The sequence below is a fragment of the Taudactylus pleione genome, unplaced genomic scaffold, assembly GCF_031769625.1.
Source record: "Taudactylus pleione unplaced genomic scaffold, aTauple2 ptg000135l, whole genome shotgun sequence".
NCBI classification, from domain to species: domain Eukaryota; kingdom Metazoa; phylum Chordata; class Amphibia; order Anura; family Myobatrachidae; genus Taudactylus; species Taudactylus pleione.
Window position 1 is genome coordinate 11,600,052 of NW_028284537.1, and position 27,530 is coordinate 11,627,581.

A 27,530-nucleotide genomic window follows, 5' to 3' on the forward strand; every position below is an offset into this window, starting at 1 on the left:
ATGCCGGCATTAATTATGCCAGCATGCATGAACAAAAATGCAAAGGACAGCTCTGTTGGTAAGAGCTGTCCTATGCGAGTGAGCTAATTCCAGGTCTACGACCCAGGTGTGGGGAGAGACCCGATTGGATCCCTCTCATATTACTCCGCGAAGAGAAGCTCATAGGTATGTGAAAATGGCGTTGCCCACTGCATCCAAGCCCCAGAATGTATCACATTCAAGGGCTTAGTGCATATGAGAAATGTGGTCAACAACCTGAAAACAGCATTTTTGGGGGTTTGACCGTATTTCTGGTTTTGCTGCATCACGCCCCAGGTCTCCCTCTCTCATTCCAACCACTTCCTAGTGAAATGTGCAAGATGGGGCGGTATGACGAATGGCATCATCATTGCCCCATCCCCTTTGCATGATTCCGCAATCCACTGAGTTGCATCGTGGGGGGAGGTCCGTAATTTCGCAATTTTTCCTGACTCATCCCTATACTGTGGCTGCATACATCACCCTTCCGGGATCTCTCCTGAAGGAGACAGGAAAAAGTAGGTGGTATGGTACAAAACATACTGCCACATACATTGTGCTCACAATTACAAAATTAACAAGCAAAAATATACACTAAAATACAAAATCTGAAGGCGCAGTAAAACAGATCAACAAATAATGAATATATATAGTAGAAAGAATTTTTTTTTTGTTTTAGATTCATTAATTTGCACATTACGTTCAGAAGTATCAGTGATTCCAATTCAGTCTATCCAGCATATGTAGAAAAATTTGATAAATAACAAGTCAGATGCAATCATATCTGCTTTCTCCTACTACATGACTTTCTTGATGTCAACAAATTTGACCTTTCGTTTTCACAATATGATTATACAAATCTGTTTTTTCTAATCTGCCTGCAAATAGACACTCAGTACTATAACTGTACTGATCTCGTCTAATCAGAGAACAAGACAATGGAGATTTAAAGGATTCTTGTAGGCTCTACAATTACATTAATTACTAACATGCTGAGAATTTACAGGAAGAGAGGAATCACCAGTGATACATTTAAAACACAGCAAAGGTCATGTATGAAGAGCAAAACAACTGAGGCACTGTGGTAGCATCCTCTGGTAGTGCTAAGCACATTGATTAACACAAGTGCCTGGTTTGTTAGAGCAAGATGATGGCAGAGGATAGCAGAGGAGTGAGATTTCCATCTGCTGATTGGCGGAATTGGGGAAAGCAAGGATGTTCCTCACTGCAGTCTGCAGTGGGCATACAGGAATACCATGGGCTACACACTGGAATTTTTGCACCAGCGCAGATACTTATAATGAGAAGCATTTAACACTTTCCAGCTGCATTTTGGTGGAGATATACATTCCAAAGAGCCCATTGCCTAATACACAAAAGTATGACATGTAATAAAGACAGGTCCAGGTCTGCTAAAGTGGTGGAAATAACAGGTAGTGGCACAGCCCTTCAGCATCATACTATCTTGAGCGTGCTCAGAATTCATAGCGTGGCATGGCCTTTAATCTTTTAATACAGTCATGCCATCTTCAAACTGGCGTCAATCAATTCCCTTGGTGATCTTGACTCCTTAACCCACTAAAATGTCACTGACAAGATGGGCTTACTGTAACCTGCTACCCTCAAGGCTCTAGCACCTGGAACCACTAATTACTTTTGTAAGCAGGACATCCAGTTGGAAATGAATTAGTGTGTGATTTAATCTGCTGATCAGTGGAACATAGCAAGTAACAGTTTCTGACAGGAATAAAGCAGGATATTTGTAGTGATGAAGTTCATTGCTCAAATATCCCTTAAGACATGATCCTTTACGCACATCAGTTTCACACAAAAACCTACAGTCCAAGGGACAGATACCTAATGGGCCTGTTGTCCTCTATCAGTCTAGGGCCTAATGCTATCTTATTTCAAACTAGTCTTTTGCCCTAATTTGACAGGAAATATTTAAGTTTTAGTAATGCCAGAAATGAATCGATGCCTATGGGTCTAATGCCCAAAATGATTTAACTTGACCATGGTCCAGCCGCATGATATGCCTCTAACAAATGTTAAGGGGGGGGATGGGGCCTTGTGTGATTATTAAATACAGGTGCCCATAGAGGGCAGCACTACTCCACAGCTGGGGTTTGTCCGCTAGATCGGCGAGGTCCTCTGCTGGCCACAGGGCTTAGATATCTGCTGCCTTCTAGATTTTCTTCTGATAGCCCACCCTGGCCGTTAGCACCTTTTTTCCTTCTCTTTCACCAGCCAGTGTCTTCTGTTTCCTCTCTCCTGCCAGGTCTCCTTCTTCTGCTGGCTCTTCTTTATATTGTTTGCTTCACTCCTCCCTTTCTGCCTGTGTTCTTAGGCTCTATTTTTCACAGTGGTTAATATACAATGAGGCAATGGGATGGAGGTGTGACATGGAGAGCCATGATAGGCTAGCCAAGCCTGATTTAAAATGGCCAGCCATCCATGATTGGCTTCTAGACGGCACCATATTCATATTTTCACATTGCTATTGGCTGAGCTTGAATATTTCCAGAATCAAGTTCAGCATAGCTGGGGAAAACCCTATACCCACTCCTCCTGATGCTTAAGATGGCAATGATCTCTGACTCAGGCATCTTCTTCTTTTCTGGTGACCCTTGTCCAACACCAGCTTCAGGGGTGTTTCTTTGCCCACTCCATTAATATTCTCCTGGAGCTTACCGTTGTCCCACGTCGGCTGCATCTGCAACACTGCTCCTGGGTCTCTCTTCACAGCAGCATGCTAACAATGCTGGGATGCATTCCTATACTGGTAGTAGCCCCTATATCCAATCCAACTTGTGCTCTTCTTGGTGCATGAGTGACAGTGTAGACAATTCACTTTAACTGTACATTTACTTTTTTGAATTGAGTTTTTCGATCCCCCTGTTCATGTTCCTTCCTCTTTTGGCTGGGACACCCTTTACACTGGTTTGTGCCAAGGAAGTGAATGTCAGTGCTTTGTTTTCATTGTCTAATGTCAGATTCTGTGCCATGAGTTTTGGAGTAGAGATGTTTGATTTTTTTTTTCCAAAGTGGTGTAACTGGTTTGTTACATACAGTAAGCTCTAAAGTTTTTAAAAAAAATTAAATTCTCAAACTTTAGATATACTGAGACATTTGGCTAAATTTGAGTAAGATAAACTGCTTTTACCACGTTTTAGCAGGTTCAGGTATATTTAAGTTTAAATGGCTGCATTGTGTAGACATATTTATTTATATTAATTATGAACTCCAAGCAGGTGCTGAGGGCCTGACTCAGTAAGGATCGCAACTGCTAATGCGCACGCAGACGGCCAAATGTTGCATGCTGCGCATGCGTATGGATGGCAGAGCGTGTGTGCAAATGCCCCACTGTGATCTGGACTACGATCGCAGAGACTACGCAGCCCCGTGGCAGATTGATTGACAGGAAGAACAGTTTAGGGGTGGTGACAGGGAGGGGGGGGTGGTCAGAGAAATTAAGGCGTGTCATTGCATTTGAGCGCCGTTGCAGGGGCGTGCATAAATTAGCCACTGCGATGGCATACACAGCCTGAGCTCTCACTGCGTGCAGGAAAGTTAGCAATTTATAATTGAGGTCTGACCTGCCATAATTGTGCGATAGGCTCCGATGTACTTTGATGTTACCGATGTTTTGGATGGATTGCAAAGTATTACGGATGTACGAGAGGGGAAGTGGGTGTCTGCATGTTGTCAGTGTGAGTGCTTTGTGATTACAATTATTAGCACACATTTGCAGCAGCACTGCGGGCATGATTGCTACCGCGATCGTAATAGCGATCCTTGCTGAATCAGGCCCTGAGTGTGCTGTATAAGATTTCCTGTTTGAGGGATTACTCAGGCCAAGAAGGACAGATTGGCATGTCCAGGCTTTGCCATGTAGGCTGTTATGCCTGAAAGCATTAGCTTGATGCCTCTGGCTGAAAACCTTGCGTTATTAAAATGGGTTGCTCAGCCTCCCAATCCTTCCTATAATAATAATGTATTGGGCCTCAGCTGTATATGCACAATACACGATTGGCAGTGGAACATCAGGCTGTACAGAAAAAAAAAATATTGACTTTGGATAATGTATAAAAGTGAGTCCCTCTGCTTTCTATGCCAATGCTGCTAATTAGTCCCAGTCTGCCTTGTTGTGAGAGTTGCTGTTTTGTTTTCAATATGATTATTATAATTAGTAATAGTAGTAGTCGTAGTAGTATCATTTTTTATTTATTATTTATGTATTCTTGTTGCTGGAATCTATTTATTGCTCATTCATTAATTACAGCGCTCTTGTTTTGTTTCTTTGCCGTATGTGTTCTGTTTTTGTCATAGAATAATCAGCTCTCTACGTTAATGATTTTTGCAGCTTGATAAAACTGTGAATGTGAAAATTGGGTGTGAGTTTAGGATCATTGTGATTCAGCTGCAAATGGTGCTAGATTTCTAAAAAGAAATGTCTCCTCCTGCCTTGATAAACCATATGCCTTATAGTTCATATTTAACTCTGTTTATTTCCATGTTTCTCAAGCAACTGGATAGACACAATCAGAAGTCTCCAAACTGTGTACTCCTGAACTTGTAGGGGTATATTTACTAAAGTGTGGGTTTTTAGAAGTAGAGTTGTTGGCCATAGCAACCAATCACATTCTACTTATCATGTATCTAGCACCTACTAGAAGATAATAGCTAGAATCTGATTGGTTACTATGGGCAACAACTCCACTTCTAAAAACCCGCACTTTAATAAACATACACCCTAGTGCCTCTTGTCAGTGACAACATAGACTTCTACTTCATAGCTCCTGAAGTGTATGGAAGGGTCTATGGCCAAGCCATCCCTACCTACCAAATAGTATGGTGGACTACAACTTTCTCTCCTCCTTCCTCCAGATGTTGAACCAGTCTTTTTCTAATCTCCCTGCCCCATTGGAGTTGGGAGAGGCCACATATCCATCTAATGCATGGACTTCAAGGAAGAAATACGCCACTCCAAAACCTTTGTTTACTCCCAACATCTCCATAGCCATCACTGGCGTCACTATCGTAGATGCAGGGGGTGCGGCTGCTATGGCGCCCGGACCGGCTCTGGGGCCCGGCTCTCCCCCTGCACCTTTGGCCTGTGAAAATTTTGCTATGGGGCCCCCCTAGTTGTAGTGATGCCCCTGCCATTACACGTGGTACCCCAACTACTTCCAGCTCAGCAACATTTGGATTGCAACATGGATTTGGATTGCATGTCTATATCAGCACACAATGCTTGGCTTCCTCTCCCTAATGTTGCACTATTTCCCTCATCTTTGGTATGACCTGCTGTAGTATCTGTCTTGACTTACCAGCTCAACTAAGCCCTCTATACAGTAATAGCATCCACAGCATGCATGACCGGTTGGTTATATCATTGTGCATAGAGATAAAGTACCAACCAACCAGCTCCTGTCATTTTTCAAACACAGCCGATGACATGTCAGTTAGGAGCTAATTGGCTGATACTTTATCTCCATCCAAGGCTTAGTAAATAGACTCCTTTATTACAGACATATTTGTGTATAGCAGCGGAGTGATCAAAATGACAAAATGTTGATAATAATATTTGTTCCCAGAAAATGTTTAGTGGCTGGAGATGGGCTCAACTTGGTCACCAGTCTGAATAACTGCGCTACTGACAGATAGGGCTACATTGATTCCTAAATTTCTTGCTTATAGGTAGAATTATACAGTAGTGCTAGAAGTATACAGATGTGTCCTTTTATATTGTGGCCCAAGTCCTGTCAAATAGCCCCTCTTGGTTCACCAAGTTCAGTGCGACTTGTCCATGCAGAGCATCTTTTCAGTTCAAAATGTGTAACTTAGGGCGGGATGTACTAAGCACCCCTACCCTGATGCAGTACATCCCCCTGAGTTCGAGTACATACCGCGGTTCATTACCAAGGATATCGCAAAGGACAGCTCTACCGATAAGAGCTGTCCTTTGCAATGGCCCCGGAAAGAGTGACTTTTTTTTTCACCCAAAAGTCACTCTGGCGTCCTTCTGTGCATGCGCAGAAGGACACGGACCGCAGGGGGTTATTGGATCCCTCCCAGGCTGGAGCGTCCCAACAAGAAGCCCACAAGCCCACCGGTAATGCCACTTGAAGGTGGCATTACCGGTGCTTAGTACATTTGCGGAATGCAGTAAAACCCACGAAAACTGCATTTTCACAGGTTTTACTGCATTTTCGCCCTTAGTATATCCCAACCTTATGCAAATAATTTATATAACTAGATGCAACAAAAATACATTGCTAGCATACACTGACCACTGGAGCTTGCGGTATTTGTACACTGGTTCAACTGAGCTGAGCCTGAATCTGTGTGAAAAGAGCTCCGAAATGAGCGTCTGTGGCTTCTCCATACACTAAGGGCCTGATTCAGAGCCGGACGCTCTGACCAGAGCGCTCGCTCTGAATCAGGGCCCTCCTACATAAAAATGGAGCGGCCTCTTGGATGCTCGCATAGCTGTGGCCACCCACAACTACAGCGAGCGTCCATGATGATGGTCACGATGGTCAAGACCATCGCGACCATCGGGCTTGCGACGGAGACCCTGCGGTAGGGTCTCGCTGCCGCAAGTCCTGGAGTGATTTTGGCTCCAGATTTTGGCGGAAAAAAAAATGTTGGGGAATAAACATAAAAACTAGTGAAATAGCCTCAGGGGGGGTCCCTATGTATGCGGCAGGTGTTTTTTAGAATGCAGGTGGTAGCAGCAGGTGGATTTTTGAAGAATTTTAAAAAATCACTTTAGAGACTTAAAAATATGCTTGCACCCATTTTCATATACCCCAGATTTGATGGGACTAGTTTATTTTCCCCAAAAAATAAAATAAATGCTATTCCCCACCACTTCTTCACAGGCGCATTTATGCACCTGCGGCGGCTATTTAAATACCCTGATTACCTTCAGCAGGCCAAATCGGAGGTACCCATAGTGATCCCCAATGTCAGACCATCTTTTGGGGGGGTGACAGACTAATCTCCCCTAAAGTGACAGGACTTTACGATACTTACCTTTCCGCCGGGTCCTGTTTTCGGCGGAACCTAATTGAATACGGGGATCAGCAGGCACGCGCCCTATACTTTATCCCTGCACAAAATGGCGATGATGGCAAAATGTGCGACCTCTGACTTTTCGCCTCAAATTGAATATGGCCGTATGACGCAAAATTATACGAAAAATACGGTACACTACCTGCCTTGAAGTGTCTCAGTCACACTGTCGTCTCGAGCCGTATGGCGTAAAGATGCATCTGTGTGTGTGTGATAAGATGACTCTAATGTACTGTTTACTGTCATTTGTGTTGTGCTTAGTTCTGCATGATTTAATTACACTGATCTACAAAAATAAACTTTTTTTTTTTTCAGAAGATCTAAATAAACTGAATCTAAATTTATTTTTAATGCTGAATTCGAATATACGCATTCAGATTTTTTCCATCATGCAGGGTATATTGTGACTTACAGACCTGTCCTGCTACAGCAAATCGCGGCATGTATGATGAGGTGTGCGCCCCGAGCGCATACGCGTACTGCTTTTGCAGGCGCGCCTCTGTAGGATTGCATGGTGCGATCGCAGTACGATCCATAGCGTACCGTAGCATATGCTGCTGCGGGTAATCACATGGCGCCGTGCGTGCACACATTTATTGCGCGTTCGGTAAAAATGTAGCTGGACGCATCTGTACATACGTTTGCAGGGTTATAAAATTAGTACTTACGTAAGTCTAAATGGTAAATATAAACCTCATTCTGGCTGACCTAGAAAGTTGTAGATGATTTTCAGGCATATTTTGCCCTTCTGATGTGTCTCTTCATGGTCCAGCAATAGTCAGCCAGCATACTGGAATTCCATTTGCCTTGGTACCTCTTTGGTACAGAAACCTCATTGCAGATGGCAAGATAGGATAGTTAACTGTACATTTTGTTTAAAGGTACGATAAAATTGCACGATATGAATGATAACGATATCGATCATGTTGTTATCATTCATATCGTGCATTTTTTAGTGCCTCCAACCCACCAACGACCTGCGATATGCGGGCACGTATGGACGATAAACATATCGTCCATCAATCGTGCATGCAGGCCAACCTGGTCAATATCGACCCGGTTACTATAGGGACCCGCTGGCCGTCGTTGGTGGTTTGGTGATGGGCTTAATGATCGATATCGAGTATCCAGCACCAGCAAGGTGCAGGGTGAACATTCAATGATATTGTTCTGGCTGACGATCGTCCCTTGTGTATACACCATTAGAAGTAATTCCTCTAATGTTAGTTAAGCAGAAATAGCAATAAGTTGAATGGTCCTTCGGTTCCCTCCAAATCATAGGAATTGCAAATGGCATATTATGTGAACCATTTTTCCAGCCAGTGAGAAGCCTAATACATGATACACAGCATATGCTGTATGCTGGGACCAGTTCTTAACACTTTTTTACAAGTGCCATGAAATTTCGCCTCTGAGATTTGAAGGTTACTTCACCACACACATAACAGAAATTATCTGGATGATTTAAACACTTTCTTGGCATTATGGAAAATATTCTAACAACTAATATAACAAATACTTGTGCTAACAGGATCCTGTCACGGCCAGGGTATTTCAGCATGGCGCTAGGCAAGTGTTACCTGTGAGGTCATTGTGGCGCGGGGTGTCTGGGGGCGGAGCTGGTGTCTGGCAGGGGGGCTTTGGCTGCGCGCATTGTTGTGCGCGCCTGTTGTCACTCTGCGCTGGTAAGGCCTGGCGGCGTCTCCGTTCCATTTGGCATGGGCGCTGCCATCTTGCCTTCTGGCCATGTAATGCGGCTGGCCAATCCTGGTGAGTCACATGTTCCCTCCGGCCAGTAACAGCACGGCATGGGGTATTTAGGAAGGGTCAGTGCCTTCCTTCTTTGCCAGTGCAACGTGTATCTCAGCCTAGCTGAGAGCGAGTTCTCTGTGCTTTCCTGTTCCTGTGAATTCGCTGTCTGCCAGTCTGCCTGTCAGCTCCTAGCTCCCACTGGACTACCCCGCTTCCACCATCACCCTTGCCCATACCTGAGTGCCTGAGCCTGCTGACATCCTGCGCTTCAGTTCACTACCTGCAAACCTGGCTTGTTTATTTTCAGTTCACTATCTGCAAACCTGTCTTGATTATTTTCAGTTTCACTACCTGCACACCTGGACAGCTCTAATTGTTTCTACTTGGACATTAACCCTTTTGCTTCCACCACAGAACTCTTGTGCACATTTAGATATTCCTGGACTTTTATTTACTGCCACATTATATGTCTACTCAATCACTTATTAAAGATCCTAGTTTTATTTTCAAATCTGCTTCTGTGATCGCTCCTGCTACCACCCCGGGTCCACAAACAACCCAGAACATAACAGTTTGCACTGGCCCCATGGAGCCGGCCATGGATCAGGAGTCAGGAGTGGATTTGTTCAGGTGCATATCTGGTCGCTTAGAAAATCTGGAAAACATGCAGCATCAGATGGCTAAATTTCTGCAAGAGATGTCCAAGCGACAGGATAGTTTGCAAACTTCCTTTTCTACCCCTGAAGTACCAGCATCTACATCCGCATCAGCGTCTGGGAATACAGGAGGCAGATCATCTCCCCGCTTGCATCTTTCTTTACCAAGTAAATTTGATGGCAATCCTAAACTCTGCCGAGGATTCCTAAATCAGTGTGACATACATTTTACCCTGCAGCCTGACAACTTTCTAACTGCAAGAACTAAAGTGGCTTATATAGTTTCTCTGCTATCCGGCCAGGCCTTGGAATGGGCTTCCCCACTCTGGGAGCGCTCAGATCCGCTGCTGGATAATTACGCAGGCTTTGTGTCATCCTTCAGGAGGATTTTCGATGAACCTGGGCGTACTGTATCAGCATCATCAAACATCATGACACTGAGACAAGGGGTCCGTCCTGTCAGTCAATGTGCCGTGCAATTTCAAATTTTAGCATCAGAGCTCAAATGGAATGAGGAAGCCCTCACCTCGGCCTTCTGGCATGGGTTGTCAGACCGACTAAAGGATGATCTAGTCACTCGAGAGCTTCCTACTAATCTGAACGACATGATTTCGTTGTGTATCAAAGTTGACCTATGCTTCAGTGAACGTCAGGCTGAAAAAAACAGAACTGACCGGCAAAGGTCATTTACCCCCTCCATTTCTACCCGACCCATTCCTTCTCCTACTGAAGAGGAGCCTATGCAGGTGAATCATACACACCTCTCCAAAGAAGAACGTCAGAGAAGAATGCAAAAGAACCTCTGTCTGTACTGCGGAGAGTCCGGTCACCTGCTGATCTCCTGCCCCCGTAAACCAGGAAATGCCAAATCCTAACTGACCCTGGAGACATCAAGTTAGGAGTTATGAACCCGTCTCCAAAAATTAAAGATTTCACGATTACCCTAGCCTTTGATCTTAAACCCAAACCTGTCTTTGCTACTGCTCTACTTGACTCGGGAGCAGCCGGAAATTTCATAACGTCTAGTTTCATAGATAAATTTCAGATTCCTTGTTTGTCTCTCAACCATGCCATCTCTCTGACTTCTATAGACGGACGTCCTCTAACTAACGGGATAGTTACCAAAGAGACTCAACCAGTATTGGTCCGAATTGGAGCACTTCATTCTGAGTCCTTAAAATTCCTGGTGATATCAGAGGCCTCTCAAGAAGTGGTTCTTGGTCTACCCTGGTTACGTCAACATAATCCCAGGATTGATTGGAGTTCTATGCTGATTCTGTCATGGGGTATGGACTGTCAGAAATCCTGTCTTCCAAAAATTCGATCTGTGAGAAAGAAAGTTCCATTAGTTTCTTCTGCCATTCCCAAGGAATATCAGATGTTCGCCGATGTGTTCTCTGAGCAACAAGCAAATATCTTACCCCCTCATAGGGAATGGGACTGTCCAATTGAATTGATACCTGATAAGATACCACCTCGTGGTCGTACCTATCCGCTGTCCTTGCCTGAGACTCAAGCCATGACCGAGTACATCCGGGACAACCTGGCAAAGGGGTTCATTCGCTCCTCTACTTCACCTGCCGGAGCTGGGTTTTTCTTCGTTGGCAAGAAGGACGGTGGTCTAAGACCATGTATCGATTATCGAGGCCTTAATGACATTACTGTAAAGAATCGATACCCTCTTCCCCTGATTACTGAGTTGTTTGATAGGGTCAAGGGCTCTGTCATTTTTTCTAAATTAGATCTGAGAGGGGCTTACAACCTCATTCGTATCCGAGCTGGCGATGAATGGAAGACCGCTTTTAATACCAGAGATGGACATTTCCAGTATTTAGTAATGCCTTTTGGATTGTGTAACGCCCCTGCTGTCTTTCAAAGTTTCGTTAATGAGATTTTCCGGGATCTGTTATATGTTTCGGTTGTTGTCTATCTGGATGACATACTGATTTTTTCACCCTCTGTGGCTAAACATCAAGAACATGTTAAAGAAGTTCTGACCCGTTTGAGAGAAAACCACCTTTACTGCAAACTGGAGAAGTGCGTCTTTGGAGTACCTAGTGTACCTTTTCTCGGCTATGTAATATCTGGCTCCAGTTTAGAAATGGACCCCAAGATGGTACAAGCAATTCTGGATTGGACCCGACCTCAGACACTGAAGGCCATCCAGAGATTGTTGGGCTTCGCCAATTATTATAGACGCTTCATTAAGGGATTTTCTACACTGCTGGCTCCCATTACAGCCTTGACCCGCAAAGGTGCTAATCCTGCCCAATGGTCACCTGAGGCAGAGTCTGCCTTTCATCTTCTAAAACAGGCCTTTATCTCAGCACCAGTTCTTCGACAACCAGATCTGGACAGCCCTTTTTAGTTGGAGGTGGACGCATCATCTGAAGCTGTGGGAGCAGTCTTGTCTCAACGTTATGAGGACAACCGAGTCCATCCGTGTGGGTTCTTTTCTAAAAAATTCTCACTGGCCGAAAGGAACTACGCCATAGGTGAGCAAGAACTACTAGCTGTAAAGTTGGCGTTGAAGGAATGGAGATATTTGCTAGAAGGTGCCAAGTTTCCATTTACTGTATTTACGGACCATAGAAATCTCCTATTTCTCAAAAACCTCCAATGTGTGAGTCCTCGTTTGGCCCGCTGGGCAATAAATATTCTTTGCCAGATTTCAGTTCACCCTGACCTTCCGGTCTGGAGCACTTAATCAGAAGGCTGATGCCCTATCAAGATCTCTCCTCTGTGATGATCAATCTGAAGATCAAAGCAATACCCCTGTCTTGGAATCAAGAGTTTTGCCGCATTACAAGTTCAGCCTCCTATGGGAGAATCATTTGTGGCCCCGGAATTAAGGAAGCAGCTTCTCACTTGGGCACATTCCTCTCGCTTCGCAGGGCACTCAGGCACTCGGAAGACATTGGAGTTCCTGAAAAGACACTATTGGTGGCCTTCTATGAAGGCAGATATAATGGAGTTCATCTCTTCCTGCTCCTCCTGTGCCCAGCATAAATCATCACGACAAGCTCCAGCTGGGGAATTGCTTCCATTACCTACTCCATCACGTCCATGGACGCATCTCTCCATGGATTTCGTCACAGACCTGCCAGTCTCTCAAGGTTTCAACACTATCTGGGTTGTAATAGACCGATTTTCTAAGATGGTCCACTATATACCGTTGAAGAAGTTACCTTCTGCCCCTGACCTGGCACAGTTGTTTGTCCAACACATATTTCATCTACATGGCCTTCCTGCTGAAATTGTCTCTGACCGTGGTGTGCAGTTTACTGCAAAATTCTGGAGGGCTTTGTGTTCTGTTCTTCAAGTGAAGTTAAACTTTTCCACGGCCTACCATCTGCAAAGCAACGGCTCCACCGAGAGAGTTAATCAAGATCTAGAGACTTTCTTAAGAATTTTTATGTCATCTTCCCAGGACAATTGGGCTGCCTTGCTGCCGTGGGCTGTTTGCACATAATGCTTCCTACCACTCGTCAACTAACCAAACGCCATTTCAGGTTGTATATGGCCTTCATCCTCGTGTTCCCGAATTTCGAAGCCTGCCTGTTTTCGATGTTCCGGCCGTGGAGGACACGGTGCGGAATTTTGCTGCCATCTGGACTCAAGTACGGTCTGATTTGTTGAAGGCATGCTCTCGCTATAAGACCCAGGCCGATAAGAAGCGTAGAATAGTTCCACGCATGCAAGTTTGAAGCCAGGTCTGGTTATCCACCCGGAATCTTCGTCTGAGGGTTCCTTCTATGAAATTCGCACCACGCTTTATCGGTCCCTTCTCCATAACAGAAGTCATTAATCCAGTGGCCTATCGTCTACAGTTACCCCCATACCTAAAAATCCCTAATTCCTTCCATATTTCCTTATTGAAGCCCCTGGTCCTGAATAAATTCCATAGTGCTCTACCTGCTTCCTCGTCTACGCAGAGGTCATCTACAGTATTTGCTGGACTGGAAAGGTTACGGTCCAGAGGAACGTTGCTGGACCGATGCTCGTGATGTCCACGCTCCCACGCTCATCAGGAGATTCCATTCTGCCCATCCGGAGAAGCCTGGTGAGTGTCCTGAGGCCACCCCAAAAGGGGGGGGGTACTGTCACGGCCAGGGTATTTCAGCATGGCGCTAGGCAAGTGTTACCTGTGAGGTCATTGTGGCGCGGGGTGTCTGGTGGCGGAGCTGGTGTCTGGCAGGGGGCTTTGGCTGCGCGCATTGTTGTGCGGGCCTGTTGTCACTCTGCGCTGGTAAGGCCTGGTGGCGTCTCCGTTCCATTTGGCATGGGCGCTGCCATCTTGCCTTCTGGCCATGTGATGCGGCTGGCCAATCCTGGTGAGTCACATGTTCCCTCCGGCCAGTAACAGCATGGCATGGGGTATTTAGGAAGGGTCAGTGCCTTCCTTCTTTGCCAGTGCAACGTGTATCTCAGCCTAGCTGAGAGGGAGTTCTCTGTGCTTTCCTGTTCCTGTGAATTTGCTGTCTGCCAGTCTGCCTGTCAGCTCCTAGCTCCCACTGGACTACCCCGCTTCCACCATCACCCTTGCCCATACCTGAGTGCCTGAGCCTGCTGACATCCTGCGCTTCAGTTCACTACCTGCAAACCTGGCTTGTTTATTTTCAGTTCACTATCTGCAAACCTGTCTTGATTATTTTCAGTTTCACTACCTGCACACCTGGACAGCTCTAATTGTTTCTACTTGGACATTAACCCTTTTGCTTCCACCACAGAACTCTTGTGCACATTTAGATATTCCTGGACTTTTATTTACTGCCACATTATATGTCTACTCAATCACTTATTAAAGATCCTAGTTTTATTTTCAAATCTGCTTCTGTGATCGCTCCTGCTACCACCCCGGGTCCACAAACAACCCAGAACATAACAGTTTGCACTGGCCCCATGGAGCCGGCCACGGATCAGGAGTCAGGAGTGGATTTGTTCAGGTGCATATCTGGTCGCTTAGAAAATCTGGAAAACATGCAGCATCAGATGGCTAAATTTCTGCAAGAGATGTCCAAGCGACAGGATAGTTTGCAAACTTCCTTTTCTACCCCTGAAGTACCAGCATCTACATCCGCATCAGCGTCTGGGAATACAGGAGGCAGATCATCTCCCCGCTTGCATCTTTCTTTACCAAGTAAATTTGATGGCAATCCTAAACTCTGCCGAGGATTCCTAAATCAGTGTGACATACATTTTACCCTGCAGCCTGACAACTTTCTAACTGCAAGAACTAAAGTGGCTTATATAGTTTCTCTGCTATCCGGCCAGGCCTTGGAATGGGCTTCCCCACTCTGGGAGCGCTCAGATCCGCTGCTGGATAATTACGCAGGCTTTGTGTCATCCTTCAGGAGGATTTTCGATGAACCTGGGCGTACTGTATCAGCATCATCAAACATCATGACACTGAGACAAGGGGTCCGTCCTGTCAGTCAATGTGCCGTGCAATTTCAAATTTTAGCATCAGAGCTCAAATGGAATGAGGAAGCCCTCACCTCGGCCTTCTGGCATGGGTTGTCAGACCGACTAAAGGATGATCTAGTCACTCGAGAGCTTCCTACTAATCTGAACGACATGATTTCGTTGTGTATCAAAGTTGACCTATGCTTCAGGGAACGTCAGGCTGAAAAAAACAGAACTGACCGGCAAAGGTCATTTACCCCCTCCATTTCTACCCGACCCATTCCTTCTCCTACTGAAGAGGAGCCTATGCAGGTGAATCATACACACCTCTCCAAAGAAGAACGTCAGAGAAGAATGCAAAAGAACCTCTGTCTGTACTGCGGAGAGTCCGGTCACCTGCTGATCTCCTGCCCCCGTAAACCAGGAAATGCCAAATCCTAACTGACCCTGGAGACATCAAGTTAGGAGTTATGAACCCGTCTCCAAAAATTAAAGATTTCACGATTACCCTAGCCTTTGATCTTAAACCCAAACCTGTCTTTGCTACTGCTCTACTTGACTCGGGAGCAGCCGGAAATTTCATAACGTCTAGTTTCATAGATAAATTTCAGATTCCTTGTTTGTCTCTCAACCATGCCATCTCTCTGACTTCTATAGACGGACGTCCTCTAACTAACGGGATAGTTACCAAAGAGACTCAACCAGTATTGGTCCGAATTGGAGCACTTCATTCTGAGTCCTTAAAATTCCTGGTGATATCAGAGGCCTCTCAAGAAGTGGTTCTTGGTCTACCCTGGTTACGTCAACATAATCCCAGGATTGATTGGAGTTCTATGCTGATTCTGTCATGGGGTATGGACTGTCAGAAATCCTGTCTTCCAAAAATTCGATCTGTGAGAAAGAAAGTTCCATTAGTTTCTTCTGCCATTCCCAAGGAATATCAGATGTTCGCCGATGTGTTCTCTGAGCAACAAGCAAATATCTTACCCCCTCATAGGGAATGGGACTGTGCAATTGAATTGATACCTGATAAGATACCACCTCGTGGTCGTACCTATCCGCTGTCCTTGCCTGAGACTCAAGCCATGACCGAGTACATCCGGGACAACCTGGCAAAGGGGTTCATTCGCTCCTCTACTTCACCTGCCGGAGCTGGGTTTTTCTTCGTTGGCAAGAAGGACGGTGGTCTAAGACCATGTATCGATTATCGAGGCCTTAATGACATTACTGTAAAGAATCGATACCCTCTTCCCCTGATTACTGAGTTGTTTGATAGGGTCAAGGGCTCTGTCATTTTTTCTAAATTAGATCTGAGAGGGGCTTACAACCTCATTCGTATCCGAGCTGGCGATGAATGGAAGACCGCTTTTAATACCAGAGATGGACATTTCCAGTATTTAGTAATGCCTTTTGGATTGTGTAACGCCCCTGCTGTCTTTCAAAGTTTCGTTAATGAGATTTTCCGGGATCTGTTATATGTTTCGGTTGTTGTCTATCTGGATGACATACTGATTTTTTCACCCTCTGTGGCTAAACATCAAGAACATGTTAAAGAAGTTCTGACCCGTTTGAGAGAAAACCACCTTTACTGCAAACTGGAGAAGTGCGTCTTTGGAGTACCTAGTGTACCTTTTCTCGGCTATGTAATATCTGGCTCCAGTTTAGAAATGGACCCCAAGATGGTACAAGCAATTCTGGATTGGACCCGACCTCAGACACTGAAGGCCATCCAGAGATTGTTGGGCTTCGCCAATTATTATAGACGCTTCATTAAGGGATTTTCTACACTGCTGGCTCCCATTACAGCCTTGACCCGCAAAGGTGCTAATCCTGCCCAATGGTCACCTGAGGCAGAGTCTGCCTTTCATCTTCTAAAACAGGCCTTTATCTCAGCACCAGTTCTTCGACAACCAGATCTGGACAGCCCTTTTTAGTTGGAGGTGGATGCATCATCTGAAGCTGTGGGAGCAGTCTTGTCTCAACGTTATGAGGACAACCGAGTCCATCCGTGTGGGTTCTTTTCTAAAAAATTCTCACTGGCCGAAAGGAACTACGCCATAGGTGAGCAAGAACTACTAGCTGTAAAGTTGGCGTTGAAGGAATGGAGATATTTGCTAGAAGGTGCCAAGTTTCCATTTACTGTATTTACGGACCATAGAAATCTCCTATTTCTCAAAAACCTCCAATGTGTGAGTCCTCGTTTGGCCCGCTGGGCAATAAATATTCTTTGCCAGATTTCAGTTCACCCTGACCTTCCGGTCTGGAGCACTTAATCAGAAGGCTGATGCCCTATCAAGATCTCTCCTCTGTGATGATCAATCTGAAGATCAAAGCAATACCCCTGTCTTGGAATCAAGAGTTTTGCCGCATTACAAGTTCAGCCTCCTATGGGAGAATCATTTGTGGCCCCGGAATTAAGGAAGCAGCTTCTCACTTGGGCACATTCCTCTCGCTTCGCAGGGCACTCAGGCACTCGGAAGACATTGGAGTTCCTGAAAAGACACTATTGGTGGCCTTCTATGAAGGCAGATATAATGGAGTTCATCTCTTCCTGCTCCTCCTGTGCCCAGCATAAATCATCACGACAAGCTCCAGCTGGGGAATTGCTTCCATTACCTACTCCATCACGTCCATGGACGCATCTCTCCATGGATTTCGTCACAGACCTGCCAGTCTCTCAAGGTTTCAACACTATCTGGGTTGTAATAGACCGATTTTCTAAGATGGTCCACTATATACCGTTGAAGAAGTTACCTTCTGCCCCTGACCTGGCACAGTTGTTTGTCCAACACATATTTCATCTACATGGCCTTCCTGCTGAAATTGTCTCTGACCGTGGTGTGCAGTTTACTGCAAAATTCTGGAGGGCTTTGTGTTCTGTTCTTCAAGTGAAGTTAAACTTTTCCACGGCCTACCATCTGCAAAGCAACGGCTCCACCGAGAGAGTTAATCAAGATCTAGAGACTTTCTTAAGAATTTTTATGTCATCTTCCCAGGACAATTGGGCTGCCTTGCTGCCGTGGGCTGTTTGCACATAATGCTTCCTACCACTCGTCAACTAACCAAACGCCATTTCAGGTTGTATATGGCCTTCATCCTCGTGTTCCCGAATTTCGAAGCCTGCCTGTTTTCGATGTTCCGGCCGTGGAGGACACGGTGCGGAATTTTGCTGCCATCTGGACTCAAGTACGGTCTGATTTGTTGAAGGCATGCTCTCGCTATAAGACCCAGGCCGATAAGAAGCGTAGAATAGTTCCACGCATGCAAGTTTGAAGCCAGGTCTGGTTATCCACCCGGAATCTTCGTCTGAGGGTTCCTTCTATGAAATTCGCACCACGCTTTATCGGTCCCTTCTCCATAACAGAAGTCATTAATCCAGTGGCCTATCGTCTACAGTTACCCCCATACCTAAAAATCCCTAATTCCTTCCATATTTCCTTATTGAAGCCCCTGGTCCTGAATAAATTCCATAGTGCTCTACCTGCTTCCTCGTCTACGCAGAGGTCATCTACAGTATTTGCTGGACTGGAAAGGTTACGGTCCAGAGGAACGTTGCTGGACCGATGCTCGTGATGTCCACGCTCCCACGCTCATCAGGAGATTCCATTCTGCCCATCCGGAGAAGCCTGGTGAGTGTCCTGAGGCCACCCCAAAAGGGGGGGGTACTGTCACGGCCAGGGTATTTCAGCATGGCGCTAGGCAAGTGTTACCTGTGAGGTCATTGTGGCGCGGGGTGTCTGGTGGCGGAGCTGGTGTCTGGCAGGGGGCTTTGGCTGCGCGCATTGTTGTGCGGGCCTGTTGTCACTCTGCGCTGGTAAGGCCTGGTGGCGTCTCCGTTCCATTTGGCATGGGCGCTGCCATCTTGCCTTCTGGCCATGTGATGCGGCTGGCCAATCCTGGTGAGTCACATGTTCCCTCCGGCCAGTAACAGCATGGCATGGGGTATTTAGGAAGGGTCAGTGCCTTCCTTCTTTGCCAGTGCAACGTGTATCTCAGCCTAGCTGAGAGGGAGTTCTCTGTGCTTTCCTGTTCCTGTGAATTCGCTGTCTGCCAGTCTGCCTGTCAGCTCCTAGCTCCCACTGGACTACCCCGCTTCCACCATCACCCTTGCCCATACCTGAGTGCCTGAGCCTGCTGACATCCTGCGCTTCAGTTCACTACCTGCAAACCTGGCTTGTTTATTTTCAGTTCACTATCTGCAAACCTGGCTTGATTATTTTCAGTTTCACTACCTGCACACCTGGACAGCTCTAATTGTTTCTACTTGGACATTAACCCTTTTGCTTCCACCACAGAACTCTTGTGCACATTTAGATATTCCTGGACTTTTATTTACTGCCACATTATATGTCTACTCAATCACTTATTAAAGATCCTAGTTTTATTTTCAAATCTGCTTCTGTGATCGCTCCTGCTACCACCCCGGGTCCACAAACAACCCAGAACATAACAGATCCTCTATGGTAAGAGACATCCAGGGTATCACAGGAGAATGTGCTGAGCCCTGATTGGAGGAGCCCAGCACACATGCGCCTCTGACCCAACCATGAAGTTGGGGCTACACCGGCAGGTCAGGCTGCATGGATGATGAAGAAGGAGGAGTAGACTGAAGCTGCTGGAGGTTCCACATAAAGATGAGAGGGGAGAGTGGGGAGGGTCTACAGGGGAATATATTGTTTGTATGCCCCTGTCTGTCTGTGTGTGAATGACAGGCCATAAAGAACACTAAAATATGAAAAAAAGAAAAGTAACATAAACACACTAAGTCTAATAGAAAAATTCTAATTACACATTTGAATTCAGAATTTAAAGCTGCACTATTCAGTTTTCTTGTGAAAAAAATCATGTTGACCAGTGTTTTTAATGTTGCATAGTATTAATATTCATTTCATGCAACATATACTGTACTTGCCAGATACCTCATATTGTTATTCTATTTTGTTACCATTTTGTTCCATGACAAACATATAATTTCTGCTTAATCTCTTCTGAAATTTTTGCTACTGATTTGTGGTGGGTGAGACTGGCACGGGCTCTCACAGGTCAGCCCTGCGTGGGTAAGAATACATCAGATCTCTGCGGAATTTGTGGATTGATTTGCCTGTAAACACTTAAACCGCAAAACACGAGTTAAACTGCAATTCAGATCTCACACCCCATGAACATATCTACCACTGGGCTACAATAGAATAATTAAACTAAGCAATTATATCCTACAGCAAAACAAGGTTGGAAGGGAGCTAACAGCTAGAGTAGCTGTAATTGTCAGCAGGGGAGAGTGTGACCAATACAGTTACTACAGCTGAAATAAGTGGTAGATCCACTTCCAGTCACGTTCCCAGTCCACGCTGGCCCCATGATCTCTGCTATTGCGAGTACAAATGCTTGTATTCCTTTTTTATACTTCCATTGCCCCATCGTGGCCAATTAAAATGACTGGTAAACTTCTTAGTAATAGTCAGCTTCTCTGTAGTATGTAATGCGAAAATCGTTCTGCTTGGTTAGAGATGTTCTTAAGTACAGTAAATTCAGTGACCCAGTAAATATCTGTTTGTCACTAGATTGATATCTTTACAGACAACTAGTAACTGCACTTTCCAGCCATTACTTTGAATTTAACACTCTTGTGGCTAAAGAATCAAATAAACAACTCAGGATTTCCCATACCCTGAATTTCCCTAGAAAGAGAAATATTCTACAGAGAAAGAACCTATTATATTGCATATTATTATCCACAACATTCCAAAAACCACAACAAATACAGAGAATTACTGTCTTTTAGTAACAATGTTATCTATGTAGACTTAAATTGTACCTCACAACTGTCTTGAGGAGCAGATCACTGTTGCCAACTCTGAAATGAGAAACAAGCAACTCTTGAGTGAAAAACAAGCCCAAAACAAGCCCAACCCAATCCGATAAAGCCCAAAACATTAGCCCAACGTAATATGGTGGTACCAGGGTGGGGGTAATTTAATGAAAACCACAAACATTATTGTTTATTGTTCATTTTACTAAAATGCATATAAATATTTGCAAAACATGGCTTTTCCCTGCTCTACGAATAGACTCCACGGTGCGAAGTAAAGCGCAGGGCACTCGGGGCCTGATTCGGCATAGGACAGAATTGCAAAGCCGCAGGCAAGCAGCTTTGTAATTCTGTCCTTCCTAAAATGCAAGTGCAGCAGAAGGTGCCTGAAATCTCCTTGCTGCATCAGCGATCCCAGGCTGCGACCAAAGTTGCAGTCTGGGATCACCATTGCAACCATTGATCGCGACGGTTGCACCTTTGTTCAGGCTGCGGTAGCTTAAGATGGCCGTGTTCTGTCATCCTGCAAGGCCAGGAAGTCTGCGTCCATGGATGCAGATCCTAGCCTTGCCACTCCTGGAAAACGGGGGCTACACGACCCCGTTTCCGGGAATCCAGAAAACAGAGGCAACATGCCCCCATTTCCAGGAACGCAGGCCATCTCCGCCCCGCAAACTCCTCTGCCTGTCAATCAGGCAAATGCATACAGGTGCCTGTGTGATACAGCAGGACCCGTTCTGCACATGCCCATAATGGGTCCTGCGCAGATTCCCTAGCAACTAGTGAGCACTGGTGAGTCAGGCCCTCTGTGCGTGGTAAAGTACAGAACAAAAGAGTTATTTAAACAAACACGTCAAAACAAAATAACTGACATATGGGATAATGTAACTTCTATTGATCGTTTAAACGAGACATTCTAGTTAACCAAATCTATATAACTACATATACAGAGAGATATACATACAGACAGACAGCTAAACATAAATGGATTGGTGAAAGAGCTATATAATATTTGCTCACCTTAGTAGTGGGACCTGGCTTTCAAGCCCAAAAACAAGCTACCGAAAAAAAATAAGCCCAAAAACAAGCAAGAAGCAACCATCCAAAAAAACAAGCAACTGGGGAAAAAAACAAGCCCAATTCCGCTTGTTATAAGCGGACTTGGCAACTATGGAGCAGATTGGGACCTTTGCATGTGCAGAAGTTGTGCAGTCACCACATGGGGCGTAGCCTTATCAAGAGGGGTGTGGCCTCAAAGGAAATGCTGAGCCCACAAGTCAAGCTCCCCTCCCCCCTGTTCATTTTCATCATGCTGGGGACATGCCCAGTGCTCTGGGAGCTTGCTAGGCATGCCCCAGGTCCCTCTCTCCAGTGAATAGATGCTGTGCGCAAGTGCATGTCATCTAGTCACTTCTTGCTCTGCCTCCCATCATTCCCCTCTCCCCACAGTGGAACACCGCGGCTCTGTGGTGGGACTGTGGGATAGTGCCTGAAAAGAGGGACTGTCCCACCAAAATCGGGATGTTAGGGAGCAATGCTTAAATGCCATGGATTCCCTTCTACATTAACTGTGCACAGATCTGTCAATCAATTTAAAAGGAGAAGAAATGCTTGGGGCAGAGTGGGTTTAGACACAGGTAAATTAGGTTAATAATACTATGGGGGAGATGTATCAAACCTTATAAAGTGGTGAGGTTACCTATAGCAACCATTCAGCTTCTAACTTTCATTTTATAGAATGTATTTGATTAATGTTAGGAAAATAGCGATTGGTTGCCTGGGAAACTTCTCCACTTGACCTATTTGGAAAGTTTGATACATCTCCACAAAGGTGGTTTAAGAGAGGAGGGGGCCCGTGTGAAGCTTCTGTGCACACCCCCTCCTCTCTGGCAGTGCAGTAGACTGTGGCTTTCTGCCAGAGTCTACTGCCCATGTGCAGGTCTCCGGAAACATGGCGCCCGCTCCACATTTTATGAGACGTCTCTTTTGCACACGCGCAAAACACCGGGGAAATGTTTGGTAAGTATAGCTATGGGTGCAGGGTGTGCAGTGTGGGCCCCCCTGGACCCAGAGGCCCATCAGCATGGCACAGCCTGCACCCATTATAGGTACCCCAATACCTCTCCACCTACATTTCTATCTGTTTTACTGATAATATCTCACTTTGAGCAGCTGTAACAAAATAATATCTCTCTTGAAGCAGAAGGAAGATAAACTTATCCTATTAAACACAATAAGAGGTGCTACCATGCTGCAGTACAATGTTTTTAAATAAATCGCGCATTCACTACTGTGAACGATAAGGACTTAAGAAACCACCTTGGGTGACCTATGACTTTGGCCTGTAGCCATTTGGTTCTAATTGGTCACCTACCACCAACCCCCCTTCCCCACCCACACACAATCACTTTTAATAAGCTTATATTTCACAGCGGAGGCTCTACTTTGTAAAATCACCTTGAACTATTGCAAATGTAAAAAAGATTACACTTCTTCAATGATTTCTCTGTGATACAACTGAGCATCTCTGTGAAAGCAGAAAGTGAATAGCGTTATAATGTATCCCTAGAAGTGCAACACGTGAAGATGAGCAGCGAGCCAGGTTTCCTGGACTGACAATAATTACAAGAGAGCTGGGAGCTTAAGGAAGAACAATTAGTGACTGGCATGTCTCCAGAACTTTCCAACAGGTTATTGTAGGACAGGCAATGCACATCTGCATTACAAAATGGAAAATTAGCTTATCAACAGAAACAGCTTGCGAGCAGACTATTTATGATAGCCGGCTCATAGCAGACAGACAGATTGTCCACCATCATGAATAAAAACAGCAAAGCTGAGTAGAACCTAACAAAGTCTATTATTTCCCTTCTCTCTCCCCACCCCGGCACCTCCAGTCATATTGACAGTAGCTGCCATGTCAGTATTATTATTCTCATGCTTACGGGCGTTATGACATTTATATAACAGGGTTCCGAAATTTGCCCTGGACCTAAAGTTTCTTGCGCACAGCTTCGCTGATGTAACTGGGGTTTTGCCAGAATTCTGTGCTCCCCAGACAATTCACAGCAGCAGGAAATAGAAGTAAACAACTTTTTATGCCAACCCGTCTGCCAGTATTTATTATGCAGGTTTCTCAGCTGAGAAAAATTGTTATTGGCATTGAAAATTAATGCGTTACATGTATGCGATTTACTAAGCTAGTGATCAAGAGATAGCAGCAAACTGTACGGTCACTGTAACACCAAAACTACGATACTACAGGAAAGCTAGTTGGTTAATACAGTACCTACTATATACAGTATAGATATAGAGGCCCTGTATTCAATTAGCCGTGAAAAGTCCTGGACTTTTCGCCTGTTGTACTTTCTGCCACATTCGCCTGCTTGAGACGCAAATTTGCCTCTTGTGTGTCCCCGCGTTTTGGCCTATTCAATTGCAGAACAGGCCACAAAAATGACATGTCTTTTTTTGGGGTGGTCTGAGGTAATTTTTTTTTTGGCTGATTTCTCCTTTGGGGAGCTGTACAAAGGGTTCTGAATCAATTCCCCACATTTGCACCCCAAAATAGAGATTTAGCACTGTTTTCACCTGCCATTCATTGGAGATACTTTTCCGCCTGTTACAGTGCATTGGGTTTCCACGTACGCGCAAACATCCTGGAAATGAATGTGGAGATAGAACGCAAACACTCAAAAAGTGGAAATAGGCTAAACTTTTTTGCGGATTGCGGCTTTTCGCATCTAATTGAATCCGGCCCACAGTCTACAGACAGTCCGTGTCTAATGCTTATGACATACAAGAAAAATAAAATATCTATCTATCTATCTATCTATCTATCTTTAGGACCACATGATCAGGTATGTTCTTCTTCCTGTGTTAGTCTGCAGATCATAACGGATGATTTCCTGTAACAAAAAAATTAGCTGTCTGCATCTATATGATATCTGTCTTTATTTATCTTGATACAGACTGTGTATGTATACTCATGGGTGCCCAGGAAAGGGGGGGGGTCGAAACATATTACCCGGTCCCTTTCCTCTGTATGGGGCCCGTAGTACAGGGTAGCTGTAACCAGGGCTGCCATCAGAAATTCTGGGGCCTGGTACTAACAAAATAGGCAGGGCCCCGCCCCCCCTGAGTATAGGGCAAAGTTGGTCGGAGATGTGGAAAACGTGGGTGAAGCTATATCAGAGGTGCTGCCTAAATTGGTGCGTAAACCAGGGATAGCTAGGCATGGGTGGTGAGAGGTGGCACAGGGCAGGGAAGACTGGACAAGGGGGGACAATGCGCTGGGAATGGTGGACTGGGGTAGCAAAGGGCAGGGAAGGTTGGTTGGACTAGGGAGGCAAAGGGCAGTAGGAGAGGGGCAGAGAAGACAGGCAGACTGGACATGGGGGGGCGCAGGGAAGGCTGGCTGGACTTGGACAGGGAAGACAGGCTGGCTGGCTGGACTATGAGGGGGTGCAGGGAAGACTGGATGGACTGAGGGAGGAACACGGCAGGGAAGGCAGACTGGCTGGACTGGGGGGGCAGGGAAGGCAGACTGGCTGTACTGGGGGGGGCGTAGGGAAGGCTGGCTGGACTGGGGGGGGAGGGAAGGCAGGCTGGCTGAACTAGGGGAGAGCTGGAAAGGCTGGCTGGCTGAACTAGGGGGAACAGTGCAGGGAAGGCTGGCTGGACAAGAGAGGTGGGGCACAGGGCAGGATCAGCATACCTGCTTACCTGTTCTTCTGTCCTGAGAGAAGGGGGCCCGGCTGGCAGCGATGAGGAATGCACCGGGCGGCGGCAGGCAGGGAGAAATATCACCAGTGCTGTGACATATCAACCATGGACTGGAGCCAGGAGTGAGCTGTGATTATCTCGTGGAACGGCAGCCAATCAGGAGCAGCAGCTCCAGATCAGCCAATCGGGAGCGGTCGCTCCTGACTGGTTGATCAGGAGCTGCTATTCCTTATTGGCTGCCGTTCCATGAGCCAATCACAGCTCTCGGGACAGCAGCCAATCAGGCTCAGTTGCTCCTGATTGGCTGTTCAGGAGCTGCTGCTCCTGATTGGCAGCCATTCCGCGAGCCAATCACAGCTCGCGGCCGGCTCCAGTCCATAGTTGATATGTTACAGCGCTGATGAGATGATCTTTCTCCCTGCCTGCTGCCGCCCGTTGCATATCTCATTGAGAGTCACAAGAGTCTCGGCAGTCCCCCCCTGATGGCGGCCCTGGCTGTAACTATCCCTCCTGCAATGGTTAGGTCTAGACTGTACAGGGCTGATGGCCCTGTGACGTCACACCCACGTGACTCGGCCTGAAAGGGGGAGGGGCGGGGATGCTAACGGGGGACCAAAAGTGTCCCCTCGCGGGCTCGCTACGCTCGCCAAGCTTTGGGCACGGTGGCTCGCTGCGCTCGCCACAGATATTTATTCCCCCTCTATGCCCTAGTGGATGGTAACGCAGGAGCTGTCCAGCCTCCTGCAGTGGTCACGTGGTGTCTACATCACAGAGGTCCTTTCTCCAACTTGGAAATAGCAGCAACCCTCCTGCAATGCCACAATTAAGGCCCACAATGCACCTGCCATATTGATGTATTTAAAGAGAGAAGTAGCCACCCCCTCCAGCAATCACTTCCCCCCAGCACCTGGGCACACATATGTCGGCGGCATTCTGTTTACTGGTTTCGCCAACAATGTAGAAAGAGTGTTTAATCCACGAGTTCTACAAATGTCTTTTAGCTTAGTATACTTTTATTTTGTTTTATCTTTGAACTAAACATAGTGATAAATAGATGTCATTATATCATGTTATCAGAATCTCAATAAAGCTCAGACAAAATCCTAAGGGGGAGATGTCCTAAGCCTTAGAAAGAAAGATAATATGGATGGAGATAAAGTACCAACCAATCAGCTCCTAACTGCCACTATACAGGCTGTGTTTGAAAAATGGCAGTTTGGAGCTGATTGGTTGGTACTTTATCGCTCTCCAGTTTATCTCTCTCCAAGGCTTAGTACCCCTAAATTTCAAGATAAGCAATGGGATCAAGATATATCTACACAGTATGGTCAGCGGGTTGTGTACAGACAGTCATGCAGTCATTATTTAAGCACAATTGTAGACCTGCCTGAATACAAAACGCCTGCTCAAACATATATATATATATATATATATATATAAATATATATATATAGTAGTAGAAGAAAGGATGGCACTCCATAGACTTGCAGTATAATGTAAAAGCAGTCCTTTATTGACTTTTCGGGGTTTCCCCCTTCCTCAGGGACCACAGTACAAATAACACATACAACATACAGATATATAAAGCCACATAATCACTGTACATCACACTCACCTGCAGGACCCACGCGTCCGGCTCCACGCAATCGCGTGGGTCCTGCAGGTGAGTGCCGGGTTTTCTGGTTTCTGTATATATATATATATATATATATATATATATATATATATTAGGGGTGTGCACCGGCCACTTTTCGTGTTTTGTATTTTGGTTTTGGATCTGGATCTTTCTTCGTGTTTTGGATCTGGATTGGTTTTGCCAAAACCACCCTTCCGTGTTTTGGGTTCTGGGTTTTGTGTTTTGGATCTGTATTTTTTTTAAAAAAAGCATAAAAACAGCTAAAATCACAGAATTTGTTGGTTTCTCTGCTCCTATGCTATTATTAACCTCAATAACCTTAATTTCCACTCATTTCCAGTCTATTCTGAACACCTCACACCTCACAATAGTGTTTTCATGTCCAAAAGGTTGCACCGAGGTAGCTGGATGACTATGCTAAGCAACACGAGTGGGCGGCACAAACACG